The sequence below is a fragment of the Camelus ferus genome, chromosome 10, assembly GCF_009834535.1.
Source record: "Camelus ferus isolate YT-003-E chromosome 10, BCGSAC_Cfer_1.0, whole genome shotgun sequence".
Lineage (NCBI taxonomy): Eukaryota > Metazoa > Chordata > Mammalia > Artiodactyla > Camelidae > Camelus > Camelus ferus.
This window is the reverse complement of record NC_045705.1, coordinates 47650625-47675989: the sequence shown is the minus strand read 5'-3', so window position 1 is coordinate 47675989 and position 25365 is coordinate 47650625. Positions and strand designations below refer to the sequence as shown.

Below are 25365 nucleotides of genomic sequence, written 5' to 3'. Positions count from 1 at the left end.
CTGGAATTATCTCCTTACGATTCCTGAAAATAAATCTTTATCTCAGGCTCTGCTTGGAGAGAAACCAAATTTCTAAGTACCATTGTCAGCTAGGTGACTATTCCCACACCCTACAACTTTATCTTTTTCAAAGTATGGAAATTGGTGGTGGGGAGGAGCTTAAAAATTCTCCTTGATTAGTATATAATAAAGGGGAAAAATACCATGTGTCAAAACCTACTATGTGTTAGGATCTCTTGCATAAATATTGCAATGAATAAGATAAAACATTTTCCCTAAGGAAGTTGGCAGTTTAGTAAGTGTAGGAGGGCCAGGGTAGGAAGGAGGGTTGAGATACAAATCTAAAGGTAAAGTGGGAAAAGACAAAGGAGGCAGTGGTTCCATCTCATTGGAAGAATCAAGGAGGGCTTCATAGAAGAGGTGGCATTTGAGAAGGGCATAGTGGAGTGAAGAGGATCTTCTGCATTGGGAGAATGGAATAAGCAAAGGCCCAGGAACAAGGAAGGACAGAGCTGGGTGGGATTGCTTGGAAAAGCCCAAATGGGATGAAGTATCAGGCACATGAATGAAGTTTACCGGAGATAAAGCTGGAGATGAGGTCTATGTTGGGGGCCCTCAGAGGCCAGAAAGGGGAGTCTGGGCTTTGTTCTTCAGTGAGAAGTGACCTCACACATGTGCTAGCATTGACAGAACATTCAGATGCACTCTTGCCACTTAGCGGGAAGGCTTTCCATTGGCTCTAGAAGAGGGCAGGTTGGGTAGCCTGGAGGCAATTTATCAAAAGAGGTAACTAACATTTATTGAATGCTTACTATATGCCAAATACTGATCTTTATTTGCATTATCTAATGTAAACCTCCCAGCAGCCTTTGGAGATTGGTACTGATACTGTCTCTACTTCATAAGCCAGAAGACAAAGTTAAGCTGAGTAAGTTTCCCCCAGGAGAGCTAGTAAGTGGTGAAGTTGTGAATGTGCCCAAGGAAGTCTGGCTTCTGTGCCCAGCACTTACCCACTATTCTGGCAGGGGTGTGTGGACAGAGAAAGTTGCCAGCCGTCCCAGTAAACATTAAGGATGTTGCCCACCATTCCAGTTCTACAAGGATCAAGTCATCAGCCACTGCAGCCACCCCCACCCAGCCTGACCCCATGGGGCGCCCTGAGGAGAGTTCAGGATGGAGAAACACAGGAAGCATTCTGTGCTTTGGAAACTGGCCCTAGATCGTTAAGATGAATATCTAAGGAATAATTTTAATAAGTCCAGATCCTTGCACCTTCCCATACATAGAAAAGCACTAAATCATTAACTGGAGATGTCTGTTCTTTGTGATTAGCCATAAGTCAACAGTGGGATGAGAGCTAGGGAAGATTGGCAATCAGCAGGAACTTTTGAGCAAAACTCTTGTTTCATCAGAGTCCTCTGCCCACTGTGGAGGGAGGGGGCTTAGGGCTGGGAAGCAGAAGTGAGGACTGACCCTTAGCTACAGAATTAGGGGAGGTGACTAGCGTCGAAAGTCTCCTTAGCTATCTCGAGTTTTGAGCCACACAGTGGGCTGTATAACCTATCCATGTATGTTCAAGTCTGTGAGTCGGGAAGGAGTCCCGTCCTGGGCCAGGGTTCCATGGCTCACCTCCTAGTTGTTTGCAACTATTGCTGTCACTGGCTTTGAATCTCCAAGTCTCCATCTCTTCAAAGACCTATAGCTTTAAGTAGCCCCATTAATGTCCAAATTATTTATTTATGAGGGATCTTCCCAATAAAGATCCAGCTACCCCATGCCATTTACTCATTACAATAACAACAGGTAACACAAATACCTACATGCAGCTTATCATTTAGTTATGACAACTGTATGAAATAGGTATGATATTATTATTACCTTCGTATTTCACATAAATAAGCTGAGTTACAGAGGGGCAAGACAGCAAATGTAGTCACTCCACTGTAGAGAGTTGAAGAACTTTCTATGGAGCATTTCACTAAATCGACTTGAAAGCACCATGGAGCTGCTGAGACCTCAGGGCGGGGTGTGATGATCGCAAGATCTTGGAAATCTTGTCTCTGGAAGCCTCTCCCTCAGGCATGCCTCCCACCAGCAAAAGCCATAAATATACTCTTGTTTACCAAATGCCTCTTATGAGCCAGTCCCACGTCACACATTGTGTCCTTTTACCCTCACAATGTCCTGTGAAGACGGAATGGCTATGACTAATCCTCATTTTTGTATACGAAGAACTTGAGGTTCAGAGTTATTAACCTAAGTTCACACAATTGTCCTCAAAGGGCTCATAGTCTAGACAGGGGAAGAACTGAATAGGGACAATACAATAAGGCCAGCTAACTATTAAGTCCTGTGAGAGCCCCCAGGAGGGAACAACTGACTCTGCATGGTGGCAACAGGTGGTGTAGAAGGGTGTAGAGGGTGTAGAAGAAGAATCTGGAAAGAGGTCTGTCACAAAGTGGCATTTATGCTGGGTTTCAAGGGACAGGAGGCATATTTGGGGGGAGGAAGTAGGGAAAAGGCATTCCGAGCAGTACAAGGAATAACTGTCTAATAAAAGAGTGGTGGGTATACGTTGGCATATTCTGGAAGGATGAGTTGTCAGGCATGGCAGGAGCACTGGGTGCAATGGGAGGGGTGACAGTGGAGAGAGAGGCTAGGGCCAGATCCTGGAGAGCCCTGTGAGTGAGGTCAGGGAGTTTGGATGCTATCCTGGAAATGATGGGAAACTAAGTCCTGGAGAATTGTGGTAAGATTTACATACGCATCCTCCACAGAGAGGAAGTGGAGATGCAAAGGGGAAGGGGAGGATAAAGAGAAGAAACATTTCTGCAGTCAAATCAGTGAATCCTCATGATGGTTTAGGGTGTGTACATACTGACTGAGAGCAAGGGCTTCAAAGATGACTCTCCAGTTTCCACACTGGAAGATTGAGTAAATGGATGGTGGCATTCATTGCGTTAAAGAGGAGCAGCTTGAGGAAGGGTGGCATAGATGATCCTGAATGAGCTGAGCTTGAGGGGCCAGGACCTGAGACATGAGAGAGAGAAACTGAAGGAGTCTGCCGAGCAGCTGTTTACTGAGTGTCTGCCGCAGGCATATACTGTGCTCGGTGTCCTGTGAAGGCACAGTATTGGCTGGTGTCCAGAGGGCAGTAGCTGAGGATCCTACTCAAAGAGCCATGTCACAGGAGCCAACACATGACCTGGGTCTAGAAGGGAGCATGAGAAAGAAGTAATGGCCAGCTCTACTGTGTGGGAAATGACCAAAGAAAACTTTGTATAGGAGAGATCTTGAGATATGAGAATAGAAAGAGCTCACAGACCAATAATGAAGGAAAGGGCATTCCAGGCAGAGGGGACAGCAGTGATAAATAAGCACATAAATGTGCCCCAAGCTACATTGGTCTGCAAATAGCCCAGTATGAATGGGAGATGAAGACATGAGAGGTGGGGAGAGGAGGGCTCATGAGTTATGATACTGAGGAGATAAGCAGAGGACAGGTGGCAGAGAGCCTGGGATGCCATGTTAAGTGGCTTGGACTTCCCTCTGGATAATGGAATCCACTCAAGGAATTTAAGCAGAGTGACATGATTGAGTTTAGGATTTGGGAGTCAAGGAGTAGCAGTTAAAATTATAGAAGTAGATACAATCTCCCAGGAGAAAAAAGAAAAAAACATCGAAGACTGAAGATTTATTTCAGAGGTAGGCAAAGAATTTTCATAGCATCCTGATCAAGTTGGCTCTTGTACCAAATTATTAAAAACTAACTTCTACGAAGCATATACTCTGTGGCGGATGCTGTTCTAAGCCCTTTATATACATTAGCTCGTTTAAGCCTCCTAGTAATTCCAAGAGGTAAATTAACTAGAACACGATAGGGCCAGGATACAGAGCTGGGATTTGAACCCTGGCCCCATGACTTCAGAACAGATGCATCTTCACCACTGGCCCACACAGCCTCCCTGCAATGATTATAACTAACGTTTGTGAGGAATTAATAGATGTCTCAATAAGTGCTTTATTTGCACTATCTGGTTTGGTCCTTACAACAACCCCATGAGAGGTGAGAAAATGGAGACACAGAGGGGCACACGCAGATTTCTGTACACGCCCAATAAGAAGCCAAGTTTAATCTGAATTTTCTGCCTCAACAGGCTGTGCATGCAATGATTTTGCCCTGCCGACTCTGTAAGTGCTCCAGAATACTAGCTGAATCCATAAATGGGCAGTGGAAAGAGCAAAGTTTCTAAGAATTGGCTTCTGCATCTCTGAGACACAGGTATCCCCAGGTCCAAAACTCAGATGGTGACTTTCTATAGAGGCCGAGATGCAGGGAATAGTGTGCCGGGCTCCTACTTCAACTTGCCTGCTTCTGTAGCCTGACCCTTGGAGGGCAGGGCAGGCATCAAAGACAGCAGGGATGAGGCAGGGCCTGCTTGCAGCCCCCTCACTGGCCGGGCCCCATCAAAGGCGCCTGTGCCAGGCTCTGCTCCACTCCAAGGCTGAGCAGATCAAAGGGCCCTGCGGAAGTTGGGTTTCTGGGCAGCCCCAGTTCTGTTCATCAATTGTCACTTTGGCAGTGACAGCAGAGGGTCTAACATGACAAGACTGCCACAGCCAAGACTCCTGGGGCGGACATCAGAGAGGCAGCTCCAAAGTCCAGGAAGCTGCCTGAGGCTCCTTTGGGCGTTGACCCCTGGTGGGAAGAGAGGAAAGAAGTGGAGAGGCCCCCCAGGAAAATGTTTGGAGGATCACTACAGGAAAGTTGCTGCAGGCAAGAAACCTGACCTTGGCATTGATATTCCTGCCTTGGAACCATGAGCTCTGATTACCTCTTGTAGCTGGGAGAACTGCTGACATGCCCACACACATTCACTCTCACGCGTGTATTACACACACGCACCCCTAAATACGTACACACACCTGAATCACCCACCAGGACATACATGCACTAGAAACATACCCCTACACACAGCCTCCCACACAAACGAAAACACACAAAAACATTTGTACACACATGTTCCTTCATACTCACTATACTTGCCTACATACATGTGTGTGCACACATGCACACAGCCATACACACACCTAAAGGTGCAGGTACATAACCACACACATATACCTGCTTACTCATACATGGGCATGTAATCTTTATTATATAGTCTGCCAACTCGGAGGGCCCAAATTTGATATTTTTCATCTCAGAAGGGTGAGAATAATCCTCATAAATAGGCTTTAAATGCAGAAATTGACTATGACCCAGATCCTGATACCAGCCATTCTCAACTCCTTTGTAGAAAAATCTAGAGAAAATGTCCAAAATTGTAGCAAACTGAATTTATATCAGCTCTTGGAAAGGGCTTCCTGCCCCTAAACGTTGTAAAAAAAAAAATTAGCATGTTAAAATTCTGTTCATTGAGGAATATTTGGTTGCCGGAAATTTGAATGAGTCGAAATAGCAATTTTGCCTCAGAAAATAGTTATATGCTTTTAATTAATAGATTACATTCATATATATTATATATATAATGGCTTAGTTGTAAATTGGACGGATCTACGATAATTCTGGGAGCTGAAAACACTTCAGTTTAAAAGACAATTAACATCAGAGTTCAGTTTAGCTAAAGACTTAACAAATGAGTATAAACAGAGCAGTTTTGGTACCCGATTTAGCTCTTGTTCAAACACCCTCCCTTGCATGAGTACCAGGCTATCAAGAAGTATTTGAGTAGTTAGCTTCTAATGCTCTTTTGCTTGTCCGTCTCCTCCGTTAGACTGTAAGCACCCTGTGTTCAGTTCTGGCTTGTTTATTTCAGTATGGTGAGTACCTAGTCCAGAGCCTGGCCCATACTCTAGGCACACAGTAATACTTGAGATGAGTGAGTGAATGAATGAATAAATGACTGAGACTAATGATATGGCCTCCAGCAAGCAATACTTTGCCTCTTTCAACCTTGGTGTTCTCCTGTGTAGAATGAAGAGAATACTGACTCCCCACCCCACTACCCACCAGCCACCTACCTCAAAAGGCTGCTGAAAGTTAACAATATACTCTACCAACTTCCAAGCAGACAAGGATGTCGTATCCATGCCAAGGGTTCTAATACTATTACTGGGCCTGCAGGAAGATAAATCGGGAAGTTAAACCAGATCCCCAGGTTCCAAGAGACCAGAACTTTAGCCCCCATCTCCAGACTGCCCGGAGCCATAGACATCAGGCCTTTAAGATATTCTTTTGTAAAACAATGGCTTTTGTGTTTGCTGCCAATTAATTTCAGATCTTCTCTTCAGTCAGCCAGCAAATGTTCCCATGGTAAAAATAATACACCGATGACAGCCAACAAAGTAGTGAAACAGGAAGAAAAAGCCCCCTAAAAATTCTAGAACTAAAGAGGGGTTGGGAAACCAGCATCTATTAGTCTACTGGCAAGAAACCGGCATAGAAACTCAGGCTTGGAACAATCGGACAGTGCTCTGAAAGCCAGGTGGCGGTGGTGATACAAGGCACGTTTTATGTAACACGGAGCCCCTTAGCCTTCTGTCCACAGGCCAGTGTTCCATGTGGCATGTTGGCTCGTCCCTAAGAAGAGTGCTTTAGGGGGTTTCACATCTTCATGCACAAACCTGACCAACCACAGGAAGTCTGGAAGCAGAAAAGAAGCCCCCTTCCCGATTTCTATCCTCATGTCACTAGTCCTGGTTAGTGGAATCTGCGGTTAGTTACTAAATCCAACCTTTCTTACCACTGTTGCAGCCTAGGGGCATCATCAAAGGTGTAAAGCCAACATGACATTTGTCTGTCAGTGAGCTGAGATAAACTGGCCCTGATGGATGCACTGGAGTTGTTATCCTGCATCCTAATCTTGCATCCATGGTCTTCCTATGATATGCCTTGACCCTTGCCTCTCTGGCCTCTGTGACAAGCCCTGCTTGGCACTTACTCCGCTAGGACTCCAGTGGGGTTCTAGATTTCTCCAAGCAGAGCCAGTATCTTTACTACCCTCTACGCACACCCTCTTAACATTGGAGTCTTTTCTATAACCGCTTCCTTGCCTTGCTTAGATCCATCTTTTATTCTTTCAGGCTCTCATCAGCCCCAACTAAGTACTATTCCTGACTGCAGAACTGAACATGCAATGGCTTGGACGGGAGCCAGTCTGTGCCCACCTCCCTTCCCATTACTGGGGTCCTCTAGGGTCCTGGATTTGAAATGGACTCTAGGCTGAACCACATTAATTTCTAGCAGGCTTTAGCATCTGTTCATCTCAGAAAGTCAGGGAGCTAAATAATAACAAAAGGAAACCAGATATGGGGCAAGTCCTCAGTAATTTAGTACCTTGATTTGGTTCCATATGGGGTAACCCAGAAAAGCCTAGCCTGGTACCTGGTGGCAGATTCCAGGCATTCTGAGTAAACTCATGAGCAGCAAAATGCCAACTGAATGAGATACAGAAATCATCCCTGTCCCTCATTCTCCACATCTGACCAGTCAGCAAAACTTTAGATTCTGATTCTCAAAGGTCTCTCCAACCCAACTCCTCTTTGTTTTCCCCAGTGCCATTGTTATTAATCAGACCCTCAAGTATCCTGCATGTATTAAGAGATTAATAATGTGAAATATTAACCCAAGTGCTTTTATTCCCATTACTATTTCTATATATCCCATGGTCTTTCTCCCATTAAAACTAGAACATAAAGCTTGAGCATCCATTGCCTCAAAGAAAGGTAGTTAGAGCAGAAATGCAGAAAAGTAAGTACATTTATTATTGGTCTAACAGCCAAAGTCTTAGCCTGAACAATAGATTAGAAAGAATACTTACTGAAAGCATAAAGCTTAACTGAGCTGGAAGAATTGGCAGAGAGTCAGAGAGGAAATTGATAAAGTGGATGCCTGGGTGGGTCTCTGAGGGGGGGGGGGGTCCCTGTGTTCTGCCTGCCTAGGCTGAGTGCAGGGGTGAAGAGGGGGGTGGGTGATAGTTCCCCCCTCTAGTTCTGGGATCTGAGAGCAAGGAGGGCCTGTGGTCTACTTTTCATTTTCAGCCTGGGAAGATAGCAACCTGGAGAGTTCCCCTGTGTTCCAGGGAGTGGGAACAGAAGGACTGGTGTCATTACTTAGGACCTCTAGGAGCTTAAGTCCATTGAATTTCCCACAGACCGTGGCCAGAGAACCTCCAAAAGAATAGTCTGAAGGCCATGGACCAAAGAGACCTTGCTGTCTAGAAGATGAAGAGGCCACATGATGACCTGTGTGGATCAGTGACCCAGGCCACATAGGAGCCCAGATGATCCAGCAGATGCCAGCATCAATAGTGATACACTGCCACTCTCCCCATCCCCACCCTGTCCTCACCTTGCAGATGGATGTTGTAACCTCCCCCCACCCCCTACTCCCGCAGAACTTAGATACAGCCATGGAGAGAAGGAAGTAGGGGAGAAATGCCTAAACTAAGATTCAGCTTCAGCCAAGAGTGGATTTGGGTTTAAAGTTTATAGAAAATAACTTTATTTTTGCACATTTGTTTGTGGCTTGGGAGATTTTCCCAGCTCCCTAAAATTACTGCAGTTGTGCCCTAAGTGGTCTCCCTACCTCTACTTCCTGCCCCTCCAGTCCATGCCAGGGCCAGAGGGGCATTTATTTAACATGGGTGTGACTCTGCCTCTACTAGTGACAAGCCAGGTTTTCCAGTAGGCAGATCTGGGTTCAGATCCTGATCCTAGATGTCAGCTGTCCTGAGGTAAGTTACTCCACCTCTGTGAGCCTCATTTTCCTCCCTGATGAAATGGTATAATCCCAGGGCTACTTCATTGGATGCCGTTAGGACTCTGTGAGATAATGGAGGTCTTGGCACAGATTAGTGTTCAGTTAATATTGCCTGGTCCCTAGTATACGATGGTGTCTGTCATGGCCACTTCCTTGGCTTTTTGCATATGCTTCTCCTCTTCTACTTCGCAAAAGAAAAGCAGAAAATTCTTTCAACTTTGCTTTATTCCTTGAGGCATCTGTGGGGCCAGCTTCTTCTATGCTCCCCAGGGTAGGTTTAGGGGCTCCTCAGTAGAGCACCTTCAGTTCCCCAAGCTCAACCTAATCATAGCATTCATCACACATTTTCTCATTACTTGTCAATGCTCAGCAAAGCCCAAAAGCAATCCTTAATCCTTGCAGTGATGGCTCTGAACCCTCTTACAACTTTGAGCTCCCTTATCTTAGAGAGGACACAGGAGGCAAGAGAAAGTGGTAGGGAAGGGGTCGAGGGTCAAGCTAAGGAAGAGTCTGGCTTGCAGTCTTGCCTATGGTTTCTGGGAGAGCCCTCCATGACGCATGGGCCCAGGACAGCCTGGCATCCCAGCAGGGTTTCCAGGTCAACTTTTATCTTTGTACATGGTGTTTGTCCCTTTGATCCTTGAGCAGATCAAACAAAATCCACTAATCAGTGGCTTCCCTCCTTGCCTTTCAGAGCAGATCATCAAACACAGCCTTCATCTCTCCCTGCTTCCCTCCCACCCTCCTTGTTTTCCAGTCAGAGACATTTGCTCTATCAGGCCCAGCCTGTGGTCCACCTATCACCCCCTCCCAAGTAGTGCAGGTGTGATTGTCTCTTTAATTTCTTTAATTCACATGAGTGTAGATCAATTTCAGGACTCACTCACTGCTACATCCTGGTACTTACCTCTCACCTAGGCTCTTGCGCAGGCGTGGAATGAAGGATAGACTGCGACTGCATGGTCTTGGTCTAGGAAGTACCTGGTCATAAAAGAACCAGGAGAAAGAGAAACCTTTCTGAGCCTATTTCCCCTTTTGTGTAGCTGGACCGTTACTTCCTGCCCCACCTATCTCACAAGGTCAAAGCCAGCAAGTTAATGGATGTCAAAGCTCAGTAGGAAATATGGCACTCTGGATGTGTATTGGGTTTGTCTAGTTCTAGTCCTTACATGTTGGGAAAGGCTCTATTCCATTTCCCTAGGACTTCCTGAGACGTGGGAATTCCAGTGCTAAAACCAGGGAAATCCCAGGCAAAACTGGGCGAGTTGATCACCCTACAAAGAGGCAGCACTTGAGAATGGATGTTATGGGCTGAATTATATCCCTCCAAAGTTCATTTGTGGAAGCCTTCACTGCCAGTACCTTGCAATGTGACTGTATTTGGAGACAGAGCCTTTAAAGAGGTGATTAAGTTTAAATGAGGTCATCAGGGTGGGCCTCAATCCAATTCTACTGATGTCCTAATAAGAAGAGGAAATTTGGGCACAAAAAGACACCAAGGACACACACACACAGTAAAGACCAGGTGAGGACATAGCACGAAGATGGCCGTCTGCACGCCAAGGAGAGAGGCCTCAGAAGAAATCAGCCCTGCCGACACCTCAGTCTTGAATGTCTAGATTCTAGGACTTTGAGAAAATAAATTTTTTTGTTTAAGCCACCCATCTGTGGTATTCTGTTATGATAGCCCAAGCAGTCCCAAAACGAGTCCCACATACCATTTTTCTAGATATTTGAAAGTTACATGTCAAGAAAACAAACTGATGATAAAATGTTTCTATCATGTCAAATATACCTTCCTAAAGACCTGAAAGGCCACACAAAAGTTTAGAATTCTCAGGATTCTGTGCCATGCCTGGTTGGGTAGGGAAGAGCCCGCCTCTGGCCCCCAGCCTATGGCCTGGCCCCTTCTTGTCCCCATGCCCGGTCTCAGTCTTACACCATGAGCAGCCTCCCAAGTCCACATGTGGAAACCTGGCTCTGACAACAACCCTCACGGACGGCCACCCCTTGACCACCCTTCAGGCCTACAGGTGTGCACATTGTGTACTGCCTCAGGGAGTACAGGCCACTCGCAGCCTAGAAGCAGACTCAGAGTCAACTGGGCTGGGAATTGTCGAGTCCTAGGTGCCCACACCATAGCCTGCAAGGAGAGGACCCCTAGGTTGACACAGCCCCTCAGCCCATCAAATCCTTCTCCTTCAGTGGGGTGGCCTAGGTGGACCAGAGTGGAGCCCTCTCAAGTGTGGGTGTCAGGGCAGGGATCCCTGCTGCCCTGGTCTGAGGGCAGTACTTTCAGATCCCATATCCATGCTGTGACATTCCACCCCAGGCCAGAAATGGGAGAGTGCGCCCCCCAGGAGAAGAAGGAGCCAGTCCAGGGTAGGAGGGATTTAAATCCACACCATCTGGTTCCAGAGTCTGAGTTCTTAATGATTTTGCACTGCTTCTTACCCAGAGCAGTGGTCAGAGGAGATGGCCAGAGTGGGAGAGGTCAGCACAGCCGGAGCTGTAGGAAATGCATGGATGAACGGAGGTGGTTCCCTGGAAACCAGCACTCTGGGACACCCACAAGGAGGGGCACGCCTCAAGAATTTGAAGTCAGGATTTCTCCTGCCTATGAGATTTGAGCCCTCACTCATTAGAGCCATTTTCTTCTGATAACAAAAATAATAAATACATTTTCCATGTACATTAAGGAAAGGAAAGTAAACACACATGAAAGAAAGCTTTTGCACATAAATCACACTCATGGAATAGGATCAGCTTCAGTTTAGGAATAAATAAAGGGGAGAGGGGATGTGGCTAGTCAGAGGTGACAAAGTTTGAGGTTTGACTCCAGAACCCAAGTGCATTTTAATCGTGGCACGTTGAGGCGATCCACAGTGGCACTGACTTACGTCCGTCCCTTTGGACAGGCATTTATTAAGAGTGTTTCTGTGCCAGGCGTTGATTAACTGCCAGGATGGAGATGTGGACAAGATCCATCTCTGCTTGAGTGGCTCACGGGCCACAGGAGAAATGGGCAGGTGAACTATGAATGCAGCAGCTGAGAAGTGCCAGCAATAAGGAAATGCAAGGAGGACCCAGAGGATGGTCTGTGAAGACCACCCGGGGGGTGACTCAGCTTCATGGCTAAGTGGGAAGTGGCGGAGAACAGAGGGAAGAAGCTGCCGTACAGGGGTCACGAGGGTTCAGGAGAAGGAGACCTGAGGCTGAGGGCAATCCTGAAGCTGCTTGGAGCAGGGTGGGGTTGAGGGTGGGCTTGTTGGGCCTATGAGAGTCTGGTTGATATAAGGGAAGGCCCACCCAGATTTTAATCCAGGAAATGGCCAGATCAGAGACGCACCGTGATCTGTATCAAGTACCTCTCATTTTGTGCTGAAATGGCCTTTCTCTGTGTCTGCTCCCCTCCCCTGTCTTTGAGTTCCTTGAGGACTGAGTTTTATTATAGCCCCAGTGCCTTCCAGTGTCTGGCATTCATTTATTGAATGAATGAATGAATGAATGAATGAATGAACTCTGCTACCCGGTTGCATTCTCCTATTTTGGCTCCCCTTTCTTTCCTGTGCTGTTTCTGATTTTAGTTAAGGATTGAATGTGGGCTCTGCACACAGGCCCTGAGGCTGTGAGTCTGTGTGTGTATGTTTTACATCAGCCAAACCAAATAAACAAACACATGGCAGAACCCCAGGCGTGCTGCTCCTACACTTGGCACAACCGGCTGGCACGTGGCTGCCCCTCCCCAGCCACCCCAGCTCCTCCCTCCAGAGTCAGGATGCTGCCTAGAGACTTGGCCATGGATTTAGGAAGCCCCCTCCGCTCTCCGGCGGCAGCAGGACTCCAAGTGCACACTGATACGCTCCTTCTACTTAGAGGGAATTTGAAATTACAGCCCCTAAGACAATAAGGTCCCACTGGCAGGATGGTGGCCACAGTACCAAGGAGAGGACAGGGCTCTGAACTCCTGTCCCCAACGGGGCTTTCTGGCTCTACTGTACTCATTCCAATTGGACTAAATGCCCATCCCCTACTGACTGGCCCCATAACCCCTAGAATTTCCTTCTGGGGAGGTGCCATGCCCTTCAAGAGTCCCATATCAAATTCAGTGCTCTCAGTACCGTGCTCACTCCCTGAGATCTTCTTGCATCTCCTCCAAATTAGTAAATGACTGCTCTATTTCCACAGAACTCAGGTCAGAAATTGGGAGCTAATTCTAGACTTCTTTCTCCTTACTTTACAGCCAGACATTGAGTATTTGACCACCAAGCTGCTTCAGAAATCTCTCTCCTTTCCCCCGCTAGAACTGCTGTCCCAGTTCATGTCCTCTTCATCTCTGTGTGGGCTTGTACAACCACGTCCTACTGATCTCTTTGCCTCCAGTTCCTTACTGCAATCCCTTCTCCTTTCCAGACACCACATCAATCTTTCTAAATGACTGATTTGATTCAGTCACTCCTACCAAAAAACAAAGACAAAAAATAAACAAAATACGTTACGTGGTCCCTACAACAGAAATTGTGCATTGTTCTTCAATCTCCATTTTTCTCTAGTGATAACAACCCCCACATTTTAGGTGGCCACTCATTTAGGACTACATTTCCTGACCTTCTTTGGAGGTGTGGTCACATGTCTCAGGTCTGACCATTGAGACTTACCTAGAAATGGAGTGTGCAACTTTGGCAGTGTCCTTAAAGGGAAGTAATGTGTTCCTCATCATCCTTTCTTTCTTTCTGCAGGATGGAACACAGATGTGATGGGTGGAGCTGGAGCAACCATCCTAGGCCATAAAATGACCTTGGCAATGGAGGTCATGCCCGGTAAGAGAAAAATATACCATGGATCATCACACAAATCCTGCCTTTTTCTTCCAAACTTTCACATGAAAAAGAAACTTCTATCCTGATTAAGCCACTGCTATTTCAGGGTTTTCTGACACTTCAGCTGATCCCAATTCTAATGAATTATCACCTACAGCAGGGTTCTGGAACACAAATGCCACCAGAAACCAGGTAGGAATCATGACTTAGTGATGCCTTCAGGAGCAGGAGACTAGGAATTGATTTGTTTATTCATTAATTTTTATTTCTTTAGTCAGTCAGTTTTTCATTTCACAAGTATTCATAAAGCCCCATTATGTGCCAGGCACTCTTAGGCACCAGGGAGGCAAAGACAAATCAGATTTGGTCCCTTCTTAGAGGAGATCCAGTGTGGTTGGGGAAGACATTTTAAATAGATAACTATAGCAAAGTATTATGGAGATTGTAACAGCCAATGTACAAATAGAGGCAGAAGCACAAAAAGAGACTGAAGTCAATTCTAAATAAAGATCTGAAAACATAAACTTCAAAGAGAAGGCAACTCCCTCCCAAAAGATGAGCGAGGGAGGGAATTCTAGATGGACAAAGATTAGGAGGATTCTATTCCCTGCTGTTGTAATTCCCTTCCCTTCCAGGGAATTGCAAACAATTTGGTAGAATAGAGCCCAGTTGGGCTCCACCCAGGAGGCAATGGGGAGGAGCATCAATACTGCATAAGGAACTCTAGGATCTGCTCCGGGTTTGTTCCGTAGCCTGTTTTCTCACTGAGCCCCTTACAGGATTTGACAATAATGGGGAATCCTAGTGCCTCACCAACAGCACCACACTGTAGAAGACTTGATGTTTGGGGACTGCAGGCAATGCGTCTAAAGATCTGACACATAGTATGTGCTTGATCAGTTTTGGTGTAATCAGAAAAATCTTCCTGAGGGTTTTTGTCTCTCTGCTACTCCCCTGCTCCAATACCCCAACTAAGAAGTTCTGGAGGTTTGGGGGACATTAAAAATAAGTAACAAACCAGTATGGCACAGGACTGACTGATCAGATCAGAAAATCGGTGTAAACAATCCATTTGGCACTATCTGCGTGGACCCAATGCACATCAGCCCTGCCTGGAGGAAGCTCTTTAAAATAACAGTATAAAAGTGAGTTAGCTGCATTTTTTTATGAGCACTAAAAGAAAATATCCAAAGCAGGAATTATAAAGAGCACAAGGCACATAGGTGATGACCTCTCACTCATTTTCCCTTTGTAATTTTTGCTGCTTAATTTTGGCCGAGGCATCCCTACTCTGACTTCACCCTAGTTCAGTAGAGTCAGTTACCAGGGGCTGGACGGGGTCAATTGGAACCCTGAGCAGCTCAAGCCATCTCCGGGACTCCGGGGCTCCGGGGCTTCCCTAAGGTGCTTAGAGCCCAGCTCCCCACACAGCGGTCCCTTTCACTCTTCCAACAAAGCAGGGATTCCGGCTGCAGACTTGGCATGACCCTTCCTCTTCCCCTTTCCTTCTTTTACAATTTTTTGTGCTCCAAAGGGTCCTAAAGATAACCACGGGGAACACATACCTGACATAGTTCCCTCTCTGAAGAGCTTTCCTCATGGGAAAACTCTCCTCAACGAATGCTTTAAGAGAATAGAAAAGAACAAGCCTGGGCTGCATTCGTCAGCCGATAAGGACCTTGGAAATAACTCCTCCAGCTGCTCATTTCTAAAAGTGGAAAGCTGAGACCCAGAAAACTGGAGCGGCATTGCCTAAAAACACACAGAACACTTTAACACAATTCTTCAGCAGTTTGAAGTGTATGGACCTCCCAGTCCTTTTCTCTGCCTACACCTTGTAAACACATTCTAAACAGATGGGAGAGTGATCCACCGCAGTTAACCCCGGGCACACACATAGTCCCCATAGTAAGGGGATGATTCCAGACACAGCCCTCTGGGAGCCTCTTTGGTCCAAGCATGTCAGGGGACCTGAGTGGCTCTGGAAAGCCACGTGGGTGGAGGGCCTGAGGTGGGGGGTCAGAGAGCAGCAGGGAGCCTGCGTGAGGGGGAATGGGGTTGCTGGCCTTCTTCTCCCGGGTCTGCAAGCTTTGAACCGCTTGGGCCCAGCAGGTGGGCAGCAGGGTTGGGGGCATTAGCATTTGTTTTCCCACTTTGATCTTTTGTCTTTTAAGTGTTGTGGAAGATCTGTTGGGAGGAGTCTGACTAGGATGGAGAGACTGTGGCTTCAGTACTGTGAAACCCTTCTCTTCTCAAAGCCCAGTGCCTGCCTCATTGCGTCCCCACAAATCATTTTCTTGCCCTTCCTGCCTCTCAGTTTTCCTCATCTACAAAGTGGGAGGGTTGGACTCATCCAGTGATTTTCAGACTTCAACTTTTAGCAGCAGAACCTCACCATTTCCCCCTCCATTCATACCTGGAAACCCAATACTCAAAGCAATGCACTGCCACTCTACCTGAAGCTCCAAGTGGGGATCTCTGTCTATTTGGATAACCTTGAGGCCTCCTTCCTGAGGACTGCAGACCCCCAAGTCCAGCGAGAAGCTCTGAGAACACAGTTTGAAAATCTCAGGATTGGATGACCTTTAAGTCCCCTTCCTGTTCCCATTTATAATTCTACAGCTAAGCCCTAGGAATTAGGGTAGCAGGGGCCAGGGGGTGGGAACTCTAGTCCAATTATATAAATGAACTGACCGAAAGTCGTAAGTGGCACCTGATTGGCCCAAATTGTGGGGCCACTGTGCCTCCTTCTGTCAAGTCTTGCTCCCTCTTATGCCTCCGTCTGGAGACCATGCATGTGCTCAGGCCAAAGAGAAATACTTAGAGTTCCCCACGTGTGACACTTTCATTCCTCTATGCCTCTCTAGATGCTCTTCCTTCTCAGAATGTGATTCACAATCTTGTCAGACTATTGCATGGGCACATTTGTTCTTAAACTGGGCTCAATGGCACCTCTTCTTGAAGGCTGTCCCAAATCCCGCAGCCTTGGCTTTGTGCACGCCTAATTCTCTGGCCCTGCCTCTGCCGTAGTACGTCTCAGTCACTGCTGATTTATCCCCTTGACTCCTCCACTAGAGGGCCATATATCTGATTTCTGTTTTATGGACTTTCAGAGTATCTTGCACATAGTAGATATTCGAAAATACGTAGTGAATGAATGGATGAAAGAATGAAGGGCATTGGTGGGATTGACTGAGGTGCTGACTTTCCATCACCACAGCTTCAATATCGCAGCAATCATGGAGCAATTTCCATCTTCCTCTCTTTGATACTGCCTGATATCCTCCTCCACAATATTTTCTAACATTCAGCTCCAAGGAGCAAGGGCAATTTAAAGGCAAGGCTGTCCTCAACTTGCTTAATACAACCAACCTTATCTGCTAAGGATAGATTGGTGTGGTCAAAACTCAAAACCCATAGGGCAACGTTCCCCCAAGGAAGTCAGTCAGCACAGGTTGTAAGGGAAGAAAGAAACTTTCAGCTGTTGGCCCTCTCCTGTACGACAGATGCTTTATGCAAGTAGGAGAACCAAGCACTCCACCCTTTTTATCCCTTTAGTCTTGCCTGCTACTACTCTCCACATCCCCATCTGGGAGGGAGCTGTTTTCTTGGCACTTTGATACATCACAATATTGCTAACCAGATGACCCCTATTTTGGAAGTCTGTAGTCTCATGTAAGCTTCTCTGAAAATTATGAGATGGAAAGGAAGAGGGGCTTTGCCTTCAGAGATCACTTGTAGCTGCAGCAGCGAGTGTCCAGGGCCTGCAGCGTGGTGGAAGTGTCCAGAAGTGCCCAGGTGTCCTGAGGCAGTGGCCCCAGCAGTGGTGTTGTAAGCCAACCATTCCCAGGCAGAGTCTGGGCTGTACTGGCCCTCTCTTCCCTCCACTTGAGACTCCTTGCTCTGTATCCTCCTCATTTAAAATATGAGCTACTTGGTATGGTCTAATAAGTCCCTTTTGTGTCTACATTAAAAAAATAAATAAATAGAATTTGCCAAGTTAGACTCAAGGAGTAGCAACTCAGAACAGAACTTGCAGACTGGAGCACAGTAGATAAAGCCCAGACCCTTCAGAGATGGGATAAGAGAGAAGGAGGAAGGGAGACTAAGGTGGAGGGGAGATCTGGGGGGCTCCATTCAAGGTGAACTTGGCAGAACGAGAAGAGGATCTAAGTGTACCATCTTCTATGTCCCCAGTGGCTAAGGTATGGACTGAGTGCTCATACCTTTCAGATGCCAGAGGACAAAGAACCAGCTTTGAGTTTCCTCGTGCTGTTCTCACAGCAGGGCTCAAAAGTATGTCCCCACAGTCTAACACTACCCAGAGCACAAAAGGCCTTTCCCCAATGGCCTCTTGCCATCTGGCTGTGTTCTGGAGGCCAGGGCCTTTGGCCAGAAGTGAGGGGCAGGCACAAGGCTGGAGGAAGGGTTATGTTCTGGTATTGGAAGAGTAGTAACCCCATGCCTCTTTGGGGTGATAGGGCGTCTACCACTGAGAAGTCTAGTGGAAGGAGACAGGAAGAGGACCTGTGTACAGAAACTTGGTGGAGAGGCTGGTGTCGGGGTGGAAGACATTTTCTTCTACCCTTCTAGGTTCTTCTGGCTGGTCTAAGAATTAAATTGACACGAGACAGATTAATGGGAGAACATTAAACAAAAGTTTAATAACATGTACACGTGGAAGAAAACGTGAGAATCGAGTAACTCACTAAAACTGCCGAAGCCCTCCCTCATTACCTTCAGTACCATCTTCAGGCAAAGACAAAAAGAGGATGTTGGGGGTAGTGGTTTGGGGCTTCAGAGGAGAGGAAGGCAATTCTCATGGAGATGGAAAAGCAAATGTTTGGCAAGTAAATGTTTGCTGGGCCTTGCAGAGACAATGGGACACAGAGTGGACAGTGATCTCTGGGGCCTGCTGAATGTCCCCCACTGCACGTAGCCCATAGTTTTTGCAGATATCTCTGGCGATAGCTCTTTTCTGAGAATAGAAAAATTCCCTCTATCTAAATTCATTTAGGCCGTTAGTTGGGCAGGTCAAAGTTTTATCCTGAGTCTTTTGGGCCTTGATAATTTTCAGCTCGAAATAAACTGCATGCTAAAGAGATATTTGGGGGCGGCAAGTTTTGCTCCCCTACACTGGTGAATTTTCCTAAGCCTCTTTCACCCCACGACAGTCCGGAGAGTTCAGATCCTAGAAAGCACTGAGCTTGTACCATGTGCCAAGCACAGTGCTATGCTCTGGGGCATCAGCCATGAACAAGGACATCTCGGTCCTCGAGGGTCTAGAGAGCAGATGTACTGCCACAGGGGGTGCCTGGGGCCTGCGTCTCTCCTTGCCAGAACGTTGATGGAATTCTGGGTCAAAAGTGACCAAGAGGGAATCTCCTGGTCCCTTCATTCTTTTATCCTCGTCCTCTGTTGTCCATTGACTTGGTCGTGTTTTTGTCTGCAAGCTGGAACTATTTGCTGTGTTTTCTCAGTCTTCGATCTGAAATTGCTCAAGCTTTCTCCGCCTTCATCACTTTACTGACTTCATCAGCTGTGCTTACACTGCTCAGTGGTATTTACGTTGCTTGAGCCTCTTCTGTCCTTGTTTGCCATGGAACCGGCACATGAAAATGCAACTCCAACACAACGGAAATAGACTATTGTTCTCTTCAGTAATGTCCTCCACTAATAACTGGGGCAAGGGAGGATGCAGTTAAGTGAAACAATATATAAATTGTATTAAGGTTGTGTCAGGCACATAGGAGGCACTCAATGTATGTTAACCATTATTGTTAGAAATTTGTGTCTTTCAAATTGACCATTACCTGGAAGGAGTCCATTATTCAGAAGTCCTTCTTGGCTCTCATTATCAAATGGCTCCTTGACCACAGCAGCCAGGGTTTTAGGCCACCTGCTTCCTGCTGCTGTTGGTTTCCCTGCTTAGCAGTTTCACTCCCACCTCCCAGCAGGTCACATCTGTTCTTCACTCATCACCCCACCCTGACCTTGAACTGTCAGTGGGGGCAGAGAAATGTTCATTCCCTATTACTTTTTAACCACACATTGAGGAGGTGAAGCTGTTTATTTATTCAACAAATATTGTGAGCCCTTACTCTGTGCTGGGAGCTGTGCTGGGTGCTGAGGCTACAGAGATGAAGGAATGAGAGCCCCTGTCCCTCAGAAACTCCAACATGTAAACAAAGTGGAACATGTTAACTATATCCAGGAATGAACAAAGAGTCCTTTGTGTTAGGGCAAGGGTTCCTGGACACTCCCATTCAAATGGAATTATCCCACCTAGAAAGAGGAACCAGCAACAGCTCCCCATTTTCTCCAGAGTCAAAACAGAAGTTGATGGTACCTATGGCACGTTAGAGAGTTTTTAAACAACTGTTAGCTCACTTCCCTCACCACTCCTATGGGAAGGAGCTCTTTCCCCCCATTCATGTTGGGTATGGCCACATGACCTGCTTTGGTAGAAGTGACAGTGTTTAAGTTCTAAGCCCAAGCTTTGAGAAGTATCCTGTATTTCTAACTGTTCCTCTGAGAGCTTCCAACCTCCTCCATGAGAACACCCCCCCCCCCATAACTTCTACCCTTTACCCTGGGCCCACAGTGAAATACTGGGTACAGATCAGGACTTGTCCCCAAGCCAGAAGCAGAGTCATTGCAGTGACCAGAAATGCTTCTGCAAGAAATCAATGCTCATTTTGTTATGATCTGTGATTCTGTACTTGTTTGTAACACAGCAAAATTGACTACTACTATCTTCAAGAGCCAGTGTTCAATATGACTACACCCACCCTCTCTGGCCTCCTCTCCCTGTAACCTTAACAACTCCCCTGTTTCCAAGCCCACAGCATGAGGAATTCCCTCTACCTGGACTTGTCTTCTTCACCTACTTATTATTCAAGCTGGGATCAAATTTTCACCTTTTTTATGATACCCTCCTTAATCCCACCTCCAAAAGAAAAATAAATAAACAAATGTGATAATAATATCACTAATGATAAATTGCTAATTCATTTAGTCAGTATTGATTGGGTGCCTACTCCAGGCAGATCCGTGCTCTCCTCCCTGGGTGCTGCCAAGCTTTTTACCCAAACCCATCTCAGACCCTCACCTCTTGCATTGCTATTGGCCATTTAGGAGGCCTGTCCTGTCACAAGCTGCCCCTCTTCCAGGGCAGAGCCTGTCTCTTTCATCTCTACGTCTGCGTGTGAGGACAAGCACAAAGTAAATGTCAGTTGAATTCAATCACTCTACAAGCAGCAGTTGACAGCATACGTGGCCAGTTCCCTAGCCGAGAGAGAAAGAGGCCAGCAGGACCCACAGCTGGGGCTGATGCTGCTCCCACCTGCAGGCCTGGGCCTGCTGGGCTCCCAACCAAATCTGACCAGGGCAGGAAGTCCTTAAGCATCTTCAGAATCTAGTCCAGCGGGGCTTAGTGCTGATTCACTCTGTTTATTGGCCTCATGTGTGAGTCACTTCCCCAGCACTGAGTTCAGGATTCCACTGGCTCTCCTGGGTCACCTCTGCATTGGCCTGACCTGGAAAGTGGTCTGTGTTATCCCCAAGCTTCTGGGCTGCCTCCCTTGCACTTCCCATCAGCACCTCCACAAAACTCAGGTTCTGAGCTGGGCCTTCTCGCTAGGGGCTATTTGTATAGGACTGGCCTGTTTGGTCCCATGTTCTGTTGGCTTCACCAGTCTCTCGGTTCCTCTAAGGAGGGATCCAGCATTGTTTTTTACCAGTCCTTTCTCTTGTTACTGCAGTTCTGCCCCTGGTGGCCAGCTGGTGTCTGGGGCCTGCTCCCAGGTGGCAGTCAGCTCTGACTTTGTGCAAGTGAGCATAAAATACCCACTAGGATTTGGTGACTACAGCTACCTCTAAACACTCAGATCTTTGCAGACAGGGACTTCATTCCGCAATACAGATAGGGCCTGTCTTCTACATGCCACTGAAATAATATTGAATAAATAAATGGAAGGATAAACGCCCAGCCTCAGAGTTCACCTTCCAAAGGATGAGAGAACCAGAGCAAACAGAGTATTTGAGATTTCAGACTGAAACCTCATTTTCCTTTTTCTCATATTCTCCACTCTTTCTAATCAGCACCTCTGGCTGAGCCTGACAGTTCCCATCTCAGCCTAAGCCCTCTTCCATCACACTGCCCCTGCTTCCTAGTCTCCAGCTATTTTCCTGCCTCCACTATTTTGGCCAGTCTCTTCTGGCACAAGGCTTCTGTGGAAGCATCTGACAATGGTGAGGCATGTCCCAGTCTGGTGATTTCTGGGACCCTAGTCCTTAGGTCCTGCCTGTACTGGCAGCCCTCGGTAAGATACCCTGGCCATTTACACTGTGTCTCCTGCGCTCACTTCTGTACCCCTTGCCCTTCCCTAAACCGTGATGCTGGGCTGGTTGAGGGGAGGGGACTGAGTGAGGCTTTGGTGTAGCTCAGCATGTCTCCATAGCTCTCTAATGTCTTAGTGAGCAGCCCTGCCTTATTGCTGACTCCTGAGATGGGTCACAGAAAGGGAGAAAGCCCAGAAATCCTGCCCCCTGCCTGGGATGCAGGCCTCTGTCCTCACAAGACCCTGAAGCAAATGATTCTGCTAAGAACCCTCCATACAAGATTCTGCCCCATCTAGGGAGGGTGAGAAGCCTTTAGACCATCCCCTACATCAAACAAGAGGGAGACCCCTTTGGAGGGAGTGCAGAACTTCAGGCATGGGACCTGTGAGGGCTTCAGAGGGACAGCAAGGGGCAGACAGCACAGGGAGCATTTCTCTTTTGCTCAAGCAACAGCTCAGCTTTCTCAGCTACGCCCAGATCCAGTCAGCTGAGGGCTCCTCAGCTCAGGTTGCTCCCCAGGGTTGGAAGAATGCCCCTAGGAAACACAGTCGTGGAAGAGGAGAGGGCAGCCTGCGCTATGCTGAATCACACAAACTCAGAAGCTTGGAACTGGAGGGGCCAGAGATGCATTGCAAACCAGCCAGTCCTCTACAAGTCCTCTGATAAAAGGCTGTCCTGTTTCGGAATACCGCAGGCAACAGGGCCCTCAGTACCTCACAAAGCCACACACATCTTCTTCACACATTGTATTCTCCTCTAAATTGAGCTGGAAACCTGCCTCCACGGTGAGATCAAGTGTCAGACTCTCGGCTTTTCCGTCTGAGCTCCCGTGATGCCCCAGCTTTGGGAACATTTAATAATCCCCCAGTTTACTACACTCTTCTAAAGTGGCCAGAATTCTGTTTCTCTTTAAATGTCCCTCTGGGGCTAAGCAGAGCATCTGGGAAGAAGATAACGTTGTGAGTTGGGTCACCGAAACAACCTGATGTCTTCCAGGCCTTTATTTATAGCCTGGCCCTAAAGAAAAGCATCACCCTAGGCTTCATTTGCTGGTTCCCTCCCACTGTGGGTCAGGGTGGGACGTGTGGCAGCTGAGGGCCACCCCCACCCCGTAGCCCCCTCCCCCCGGCTCCACGCCTGTGCACACACTTCTCATCCCTCACACCCCTTGCCACTGGGGCTGCCTTTTTTCACATGCAAATTTCACATAAAATCCTTCAAATGAAAACAGGTACTTTTCATTTTGCTCTCATAAACAGACACTTTCTAAATATTTAGACATCTGTATATAATGCCCTTAAACTGTTTGTTCTGAAGCATAAATAGGTATCTCTGTGTTTGAGTTAGTGTCTGATATGTTTCTCATTTAAGGAGAAAACATAAAAAATAATTGGAATAACTGCAGCCAGGAACAATGCTTACACAGCATGTCAGTGTCTTTTATTGTGTCTTAAAGTAAAAGCTTCGGTTGTAGGAGTCTTTTTCCTTCTCGTCAAACAGAAGCACACCTCTTGCTGTTAACCCTTCACGGAACTCAGATGCCTCAAGCAAGGGGGGCGCCAGCAAAAGACTGTCGTTTAGGGCCTGATTTGCTACCTAGTTGCATTCACGGTGCTTGGGGCAGTGTACCAATTCCTCAGGCCTCCTCCTCAACTGTTCATTGAGGGGAGCAAATTCCCATTTTACTTCTAAGGAGGGAAAAGTCCAGCCCCTTCCCCATCCCGTAATTGCTCTTCAAGGAGCAGATGAAATGAGGAAGAAAGGCTCCAGCACTTAGATCTGCCCTTCTGAGGTCTCTCTTGGTGTCGACCAGAAGGCTCTGTGTTTGTCCATCCATCTCTGAAACTGGGTAGGGAAGGGCAGGTCAGAGGGGGAGGAATTAGGGAGCTCGTTTGGATAGAGGTCTAAGTTATTTTCTCCAACCAGCTTTATACTATTTTTAATTTTTTAAAATTGAAGCATAGTTGATTTACGATGTCTTTTGAAATTACTTTTTAATTTATTTTTAATTTTGGGGGGAGAGGTAATTGGGTTTATTTATTTATTTTAAGGGAGAGACTGGGGATTGAACCCTCCAGCTTTATATTAATTTTTGAAAACCACACCTCTCTGATTCTAGTTGCTTTCTTGAATAAGATGACCTCCAGTATGTAGTGAGGTGGACTTAGTATTGCCCCCAAAGCATTACAACCAAATATGATGCTCCAAGTACTTGAAGCTCCCCTCTGAACACACAGATGAAACATTATATTTTTACTGCATCTTTAAAGTGGAGCTCATGCAAGATCATCATTAATGAATGGTGTTCCTGGGGATCCAATTCAACCTCCACTGGATTGTTTTTAATAGCCCTGTCAAACTGTTCTCCATCCAGTCTTCTTTGGACATTCTGGTGTTGGGGCATTCTCTATTTTAGGAGGTAGCCTTTTCCATTGTTGGACAGCTCTGACTACTAGAACTTTTTTTTTTAATAAGTTGAAATTTCCTGTGATATCCACCCCCTGGCCCTGCTATGGACTGAACTGTATACCCCCCAAATTTATATGTTGAAACCTTCAATTCCAATGTGATGATATTTGGAGATGAGTTAGATGAGGTCATGAGGGTGGAGCCCTCCTGTTGGGATTAGTGCCTTTATACAAAGAAACACAGAGAGCTCGCTCTTTCCTCACAGGCACAAAGAAGGGGCCCTGTGAGCTCACAGAGAGATGGTGTCACCTCAAGGCAAGAAAGGAGTCCTCAAAATAAAACTTACTTTATTGGCATCTTGAGATTGGATTTCTAAGCCTCCAGAATTTAAATTTCTATTGTTTAAGCCACCCAGTCTATGTTTTTTTTTTTTTTTTAAGAAACTTTAGCAGAGGAAGACAGGCCCTGTTTATTCATTCTTTCACTTATCAAACATATAATGAAACCCGTGTTGTGTAAGACACTCTGCTGGGTGCTTGAGATTAAAATAAAAATGAGGAAGTTTCCATTTCTGCAGAGTCAGTTTGGAAATCAGACAAAAAAGCTAGTAATTTCAGCACAAAGTATATTTTAGTGTAAAGACTACTGTGATAAAGGCAGTGAGGACCCAGCAGAAGAATCTGTTTGCTTCTGAGGCAAGGCCAGCATCCGAATCCACAGAAGATGAGGGCAAAGCATGCAATCTCACTTCCATAGGATGCGATCTGATCTCCTCCAGAAAGTGCACAGCAAGACAGACCATCCCTGTGGAAGCAGTAAGGACCAGAGCCCCCACGCCTGGAGGAGAACCCAGAATCCCATGAGAATCCAAACATTTGCAGAGTCAAGGAATGAGGTCTTCCTTTCTGATTGGGGAGTGGCTGCAGGGTGGATACTGTTGCCTGTGTCTCATGCCCTCCCTGTCTCAAGGCAGCAGCCAGATGGATCCTTCTAAAACATTACGTGACATCATTCCTCATCGCATAGCCC

The 25365-nt window shown here is 46.7% G+C and overlaps 1 long non-coding RNA gene across 1 annotated transcript in view; it reads left to right on the top strand.

Moving 5' to 3' along the window:
* Window positions 1-25365, top strand: part of LOC116666434 — a 194408-nt gene that overhangs the window by 44885 nt on the left and 124158 nt on the right. The window contains exon 2 of the long non-coding RNA XR_004323281.1: window positions 13504-13584. This is a non-coding gene — a long non-coding RNA (uncharacterized LOC116666434). The remainder of the gene's footprint in view (window positions 1-13503; window positions 13585-25365) is intronic.